This window comes from Podarcis raffonei, chromosome 16, assembly GCF_027172205.1.
Source record: "Podarcis raffonei isolate rPodRaf1 chromosome 16, rPodRaf1.pri, whole genome shotgun sequence".
Taxonomy (NCBI): domain Eukaryota; kingdom Metazoa; phylum Chordata; class Lepidosauria; order Squamata; family Lacertidae; genus Podarcis; species Podarcis raffonei.
The window spans coordinates 9,763,219-9,771,182 of record NC_070617.1 but is presented as its reverse complement, the minus strand read 5'-3'; the positions used below and the strand labels follow the sequence as shown (position 1 = coordinate 9,771,182).

The window sequence follows — 7,964 nt, the reverse complement described above, 5'->3', positions numbered from 1 at the left end:
AATAAAACTTTTTTTTTTAACTGCCCTGTACAGGGCTGCCTTCAGATGTTTTCTAAATGTCAGATAGTTGTTTATTTCCTTGACATCTGATGGGAAGGCGTTCCACAGGGTGGGTGCCACTACCAAGAAGGCCCTCTGCCTGGTTCCCTGTAACTTCACTTCTCGCAGTGAGGGAACTGCCAGAAGGCCCTCAGAGATGGACCTCAGTGTCTAGGCTGGACGATGGGGGTGGAGACGCTCCTTCAGGTATACTGGGCCGAGGCCGTTTAGGGCTTTAAAGGTCAGCACCAACACTTTGAATTTGAAATGTAGGTATTTCAAGATCAGTGTTATATGGGCAGGTAGGGTCTCCGCCTGCGTACCAGATGGACCTGGTAGCCAGCTGCCCTGGACACAGAATTGACCTGCGCCTCCATGGACAGCTGTGAGTCCAAAATGACTCCCAGGCTGCACACCTGGTCCTTCAGGGGCACAGTTACCCCATTCTGGGCCAGGGAGTCCTCCACACCAGCCCGTCCCCTGTTCCCCAAAAGCAGTCCTCCTGTCTTGTCAGGATTCAGCCTCAATCCATCCTCCAACCGCCTCCAGGCACTCACACAGGACCTTCACCGCCTTCACTAGTTCTGATTTTAAAAAGAGGTAGAGCTGGGTATCATCCACATATTGATGAACATCAAGCTCAAACCCCCTGATGATCTCTCCCAGCGGCTTCATATAGATGTTAAAAAGCATGGGGGAGAGGACGGAGCCCTGAGGCACCCCACAAGTGAGAGCCCAGGGGTCTGAACACTCATCCCCCAACACCACTCGCCCCAATGAGAATCCCACAAACAGGACCTGAGGGGAACAGCAACTCTCCCCTCCTGTATTTTCAAGAAAATTATTTTCAGAAGCATTACTGCCTCTGTCCGTGGAGGTGGATATAGTCAGAGAGTTTAGCAGCCATTAGTGGCCTCTGCTAATCTGCCTCCGTTAATCCACTTTCAAAGCCATTCCAAGTTGGAAGTCATCCCTTTCTCCTGTGACAGGGTGTTCCGTAGGGTAATTGGAAAAAATTAAAAGAAGCAGTAAAAGACATTCAACTTCTGCTGTGTCGCCTCTTAAGAGTTCATCCACACTTCCTTACGTCCCATTTCTCTTCCCGCCCCCCACCCCGTTTCCTGAGGGAAGCAGCTCTTTAGTGCTCAGTTTGGATTTTCTCCAGGCTGACGAGCTAAGAGTGGGTTTTCCCTGGGAAAGGAGTGCGGCAAGGGGAAAAGGCTCAAATTCATTCCCTTACTATACACAGTGTAAATAAGAACTTCCTTTTATGTGCCTCCATAGACAGCTGTGAGTCGAAAATGGGAGCCTTACTTGCTTTTCCTCTCAAGCTCAAAACCCCCAGATGAATTGCTCTCCTGTACTATTTCAGTTATGGTGCTGGAGGAGACTCTTGAGAGTCCCATGGACTGCAAGAAGTTCAAACCTATCCATTCTTAAGGAAATCAGCCCTGAGTGCTCACTGGAAGGACAGATCCTGAAGCTGAGGCTCCAGTACTTTGGCCACCTCATGAGAAGAGAAGATTCCCTGGAAAAGACTCTGATGTTGGGAAAGATGGAGGGCACAAGGAGAAGGGGATGACAGAGGATGAGATGGTTGGACAGTGTTCTCGAAGCTACCAACATGAGTTTGACCAAACTGGGGGAGGCAGTGGAAGACAGGAGTGCCTGGCGTGCTCTGGTCCAGGGGGTCACGAAGAGTCGGACATGACTAAACGACTAAACAAACAACAACTATTTCAGACATGGGGTTTATATACTTATGTATCTGTTTGCCTTGTACATTTATGAATTATATATATATATATTTGGGACCTTAGAATTCTTTAAAAAAAAACAACCCAGATGCGGTGACTTTCTTCGCTGGGGAAGAAATTCAAGAGCAGCTCTCTCTCCCATGTGGGAAAGATGAAATCCAGGCCTGTCACAACCCCATCTCCTTCCATGCCCTGTCCTCCACTCCCTGCGACAACCCCTGCCCCAACTCACCTGTTTGTCTGCCACAGATGCGAGACAGAGGACCCCTGGCTCAGTCTTGATGCTTCCAGAACCCAGTTCCCTTGCGTGGCTCCCCGGGATCCTGAAACACCTGAGAGCAACTGGCTGGTGGATCTGGCAAGCATCAGTGGGAGGGATCCCGCCCGTCTGGCTCAACAGGAAAATCCACTCCTGATGAAACCTGGTTTCCCCCGTTTTGGATCTGCAATTCCTCTGGGAATTGGGGCCTGGGTGTCGCAAGCGCTTTCTCCGACGCGCCCAGAATTGTGGAAGCAGGAGCTCTGCCTCGCCGCAGGGCCACACAGACCTGCTCATTCCAAGTCTTAGGCAGAGGGGGGGGGATCCCAAATTTTCAGGGCAGAGGCCTGCTTTTGAATTAAAAGCTGAGGCAACTGCATGCAAGGCTGTAAACTCGGCAGTGGAACTGCAGGGTCTTCCTGACTCACCAGGGATAGACTGGTCTCCCTCCTTGGATTTCCAGTTTTCTCTAGTGGGGATTTTATAAAGGAAAGTGCCTAGGTGGAATTGTGCCCACTTGCACTGTCGGAAAGAATACACTTTAGGAGCTCTGAAAGGTAGCTGTTCTCCTGAGAGGTGACACAGCAGGAGTTTTTAAAATGATGCACAGCATGGAAAAAGTGGCTACAGAAAAGCGTTTTTCCCTCTCTCATAACACTAGAATTTGGGGATATCCAATGAAGATTCAGAACACATAAAAGGAAGTTCTTATTTACACTGCGTATAGTTAGACTGCGGAACTCCCTCCCACAGGAGGCCATGATGGCTGCCAACTCGGGTGACTTTGAAAGAGATTTAGAGAAACCAGTGAAGGCAGTGAACATCCTATGTGAGTGCCTGGAGGCGGTTGGAGGATGGATGGCGGCTAATGGATTGAGGTTGAATCCTGACAAGACAGAAGTACTGTTTTGGGGGGCCAGGGGGCGGGCTGGTGTGGAGGACTCCCTGGTCCAGAATGGGGTAACTGTGCCCCTGAAGGACCAGGTGCGCAGCCTGGGAGTCATTTTGGACTCACAGCTGTCCATGGAGGCACAGGTCAAATCTGTATCCAGGGCAGATGTCTACCAGCTCCATCTGGCACACAGGCTGAGACCCTACCTGCCCGCAGACTGTCTCACCAGAGTGGTGCATGCTCTAGTTATCTCCCGCTTGGACTACTGCAATGTGCTGTACGTGGGGCTACCTTTGTTGGTGACCTGGAAACTACAACTAATCCAGAATGCGGCAGCTAGACTGGTGACTGGGAGCGGCCACCGAGACCACATAACACCGGCCTTGAAAGACCTACACTGGATCCCAGTATGTTTCCAAGCACAATTCAAAGTGTTGGTGCTGACCTTTAAAGCCCTAAACGGCCTCGGTCCAGTATACCTGAAGGAGCGTCTCCACCTCCATCGTTCTGCCCGGACACTGAGGTCCAGCGCCGAGGGCCTTCTGGCAGTTCCCTCACTGCAAGAAGCAAAGTTACAGGGAACCAGGCAAAGGGCCTTCTCGGTAGTGGCACCCGCCCTGTGGAACACCCTCCCACCAGATGTCAAAGAGAAAAATAATTACCAAACTTTTAGAAGACATCTGAAGGCAGTCCTGTTTAGGGAAGCTTTTAATGTTTAAAAGGTTATTGTATTTTAGTGTTTTGTTGGAAGCCGCCCAGAGTGGCTGGGGAAACCCAGCCAGATGGGCGGGGTATAAATGATAAATTATTATTATTATATTATTATTACTTATGGAGGAGAGAGGCCTATTGATGGCTACTGGCCACGGTGGCTGTGCTCTGCCTGCACATTCAGAGGCGGCAGTGCTTCCAAATACTGGTTGCTGGAAGCCACAGGAGGGGAGAGAGCTCTTGTGTTCGAATCCTGCTTGTGGGTTTCTCATGGGTATCCGGTTGGCCGCTGTGAGAACAGGAGGCTGGACTCTGTTCAAAAGCGGTTCCGGATCACAACTAGGATTGTCCTCAGGAAAAGAACAGACGTCTTTGAAGAAATATTACAGTATGGCGAACTCGCGAGCAGGATTTGAGCTGTGGAGCAACAGAAGTAATTTGATTATAATATTGCGGTTATGATTTGATAGATAGAAGGTAGGGTGCAGCAGAAGGAGAGAAACAACAACTCTGTGGAAAAAGAGGCGGGAAGCCGACAAAAATGAGAGAAAAGGCAAAATTGTGATTTGATTCCGTATGTTGAAAATGTTGAAACTTAATAAAATACAATCGGAAGGAAAAGATTGTCCTCGGGATCACTTGATGCTGTTGCTCTCATTTTGAAAAGGTATCTATCCATATTCTGCAAATATATGTATTACACTGAAATGTTTAAACGTTTCTTTGCTTGTCCTTCAATCTTCCTATCATGCTTGCCATCTTTTCCTGCCTCACCCCTTGAGACTTCCAGAATGTTCTTAACTGTTTTTACAGTGTTTTTTTAACTGTTTTAGAATACCCACAGGCTATGTAGGGATGAATGGAGCTCTCCACATCAGTCCTCTCCATTTATTTACTTGCAGTATTCAAATGCCACTTATCAGGTGGAGCTCATAGAGCAGTTTGCAGAAGATTATTACAACAAAAGGCATTGGTTGTTCTTTGTTTGTTGTTTTAAGTTATGAAAGAATGGAAAAGACAACTTGTTTGTTAAGGGGAAAGCTTTTAATGCTTCCTTGCCACTTGTCCTTCAAATATCCCTGTAGTGGAAGTTGATGGCAGGGGGAAAGGAAGGGGGCACATTTCTGCAGCAATTTGTGATTTGAACTTTTAAAAAAATATATAAATAAAAATCCTCTTGAACATTTGGCAGGAAAGGGATCTCAGAGTTTCTTTTTTTTAAAAAAAGATATTTATTAAATTTCCAATTTTATACAAACAAAAAGAAAAAAGCAAAAAAGTTTAAAAACACATACCGTTCACAGTACTTAATTTTCAATGACATATTTCCCTGACCTCCTCATACCTCCCCTTCTTGTATTCCAATTCAAATTATTTACTCAGCAAATCCTTATTTCAAAACATTGCAGCTGGAAACCCCTTAATTTCAATCCAACATCATTCAACATTCTTTAATTTTACAATATTTCTGTAAATAGTCCTTAAATTTCTTCCAGTCTTCTTCTGCCGACTCTTCTCCCTGGTCACGGATTCTGCCAGTCATTTCTGCCAATCCCATACAGTCGATCATCTTCATCTGCCATTCTTCCAGAGTGGGTAAATCTTGCGTCTTCCAATACTTTGCAATAAGTATTCTTGCTGCTGTTGTAGCATACATAAAGAAAGTTCTATCCTTTTTTAACACCAACTGGCCGACCATGCCCAAGAGAAAGGCCTCTGGTTTCTTCAAGAAGGTATATTTAAATACCTTTTTCAATTCATTATATATCATTTCCCAGAAAGCCTTGATCTTAGGGCACGTCCACCAAAGGTGAAAGAATGTACCTTCAGTTTCCTTACATTTCCAACATTTATTATCGGGCAAATGATAGATTTTTGCAAGCTTGACTGGGGTCATGTACCACCTGTATATCATTTTCATAATATTCTCTCTTAAGGCATTACATGCCGTAAACTTCATACCTGTGGTCCATAACTGTTCCCAGTCAGCAAACATAATGTTATGTCCAACATCTTGTGCCCATTTAATCATAGCAGATTTAACCGTCTCATCCTGAGTATTCCATTTCAGCAGCAAATTATACATTTTTGACAAAGTCTTAGTTTTGGGTTCTAACAGTTCTGTTTCCAATTTAGATTTTTCCACCTGGAAGCCAACTTTTTATCCAAATTGTAAGCCTCCATTATCTGATAATAGTGAAGCCAGTCTCGCACTTTATCTTTTAATTTCTCAAAACTCTGTAATTTCAATCTGTCCCCTTCTTGCTCCAAAATTTCCCAATATTTTGGCCATTTGGCCTCCATGTTAAGTTTTTTCTGAGCCTTAGCCTCCATTGGTGACAACCACCTTGGGGTTTTATTTTCTAGTAAATCCTTGTATCTTATCCAAACGTTAAACAATGCTTTCCTGACAATATGGTTTTTAAATGCCTTATGTGCTTTAACCTTGTCATACCACAAATATGCATGCCACCCAAACACATTATTAAAACCTTCTAAATCCAAAATGTCTGTGTTCTCAAGAAGCAGCCAGTCTTTCAACCAGCAGAATGCTGCTGATTCATAGTAAAGTTTAAAGTCTGGCAGGGCAAATCTATCCCTTTCCTTTACATCAGTTAATATCTTGAATTTTATTCTAGGCTTCTTGCCCTGCCAGACAAATTTAGAAATGTCTTTCTGCCACTTCTTGAAACAGTCCATTTTGTCCAAAATTTGCAGTGTTTGAAACAAAAACAACATTCTAGGCAATACATTCATCTTTATAACTGCAATTCGACCCAACAAGGAAAGCTTCAAACTTGACCAAATTTCTAAATCTTTTTTCACTTCCATCCAACATTTTTCATAGTTATCTTTAAACAAATTCCCATTTTTACCTGTCATATTAATCCCCAAGTATTTCACTTTCTTAACCACAGTCAGTCCTGTTTCATTCTGAAACTTCTCTCTTTCAATCAGTGTTAAGTTTTTCTCAAGAACCTTAGTTTTTAACTTGTTCAATTTGAACCCTGCTACCTGACCAAATTCTTGAATTAATTCTAAAACTCTTTTAGTACTAGATTCTGGCTCCTGTAGCGTCAAAACTAGGTCATCTGCAAATGCTCTCAATTTATACTGTTTAGCTCCGACCTGTATACCTTTAACCATCCGGTTCCTTCTGATCATATTCAGCAAGACCTCCAGGACTGATATAAAAAGCAAAGGGGAAATTGGGCATCCCTGTCGTGTCCCTTTTTCTATCTTAAATTGTTCCGTAACCACATTATTTACAATTAATTTGGCCTTTTGTTCAGAATATATTGCACCTATACCATTCTCAAAGCCATGGCCTACCCCCATACCCTGTAAGTTCTTTTTCATAAAACTCCCAAGAAATATTGTCAAAGGCCTTCTCCGCATCCACAAATATCAAAACTGCTTTAGTATTTATATTCACTTCTAACTTTTCCAAAATGTCAATTATATTCCTCAGATTATCAGATAAATGTCTTCCCGGTAGAAAGCCCGCTTGGTGAGTCTTGATGAGTCTTCATAAGGATATAGCTGTTATAGCTATCCACCGTATTTTTCGCTCCATAAGACGCACCTGACCATAAGGCGCACCTAGTTTTTAGAGGGGGAATGCAAGAAAAAAAAAATCCTTCTCTCTCCTCAGGGAAAAGCCCCCAAGAGCCGCACACACATTCTGCGTGGCTCTTTAAAGGGAGCGTGGCTCTTGGGGGCTTTTGCGGGAGGTGGGGGAAGTGAGAGAGCCATGCTCTGTCACTTCCCCCACCTCCAGCAAGAGCCACGGATAGCCGCGCGAAGCCTTCACAGGGCAGCGGGATGAAGGCTCCCCGTGGCCTGCGGAGGCTTCACGTGGCTAAGCCAGAAGACAGAACAGCAAGAGGGAATTGTGGGGCAGTTCTCCCTCTCGCTGTTCTGTCTTCTGTCTTAGCCACGCAGCCTGCATTCGCTCCATAAGACGCACACACATTTTCCCTCACTTTTTAGGAGGGAAAAGGTGTGTCTTATAGAGCGAAAAATATGGTATATATCTCACAACGTTGCTACAAGATGTGGAGAACTGAATTTAGGATTGTAAAAATGAGAAACCAGATGAGTTTAAGTGAATTTTCCATCCCTAGTGACATCATTTGACATCATCCTAGGGTGGGAGCCCCTGAGGGTGAGGGTCATCTAGCTCCACCCTCTGCGGCACAGAAATCCTGTCCACAGCTGTCTTTGGGTGGGCTTGAACCACCAACCTTCTGGTTAACAGCCCGGCGCACTGACCCACCAGTACTCCTCGGTTCAGGATTTTTCT

At 44.9% G+C, this 7,964-nt stretch overlaps 2 protein-coding genes across 2 annotated transcripts in view; both read right to left on the bottom strand.

Annotated features, from left to right (window-relative positions):
• The window catches only part of LOC128403557 (lysosomal acid glucosylceramidase-like), a 25,030-nt gene extending 22,755 nt beyond the window's left edge, over positions 1–2,275 (bottom strand). Inside the window, exon 1 of the mRNA XM_053368428.1 lies at positions 2,029–2,275. The gene's annotated coding sequence lies outside the window, so the exon portion shown is untranslated. The remainder of the gene's footprint in view (positions 1–2,028) is intronic.
• Positions 1–7,964, bottom strand: part of SLC50A1 (solute carrier family 50 member 1) — a 266,552-nt gene that overhangs the window by 3,255 nt on the left and 255,333 nt on the right. The gene's annotated exons all lie outside the window — the stretch shown is intronic.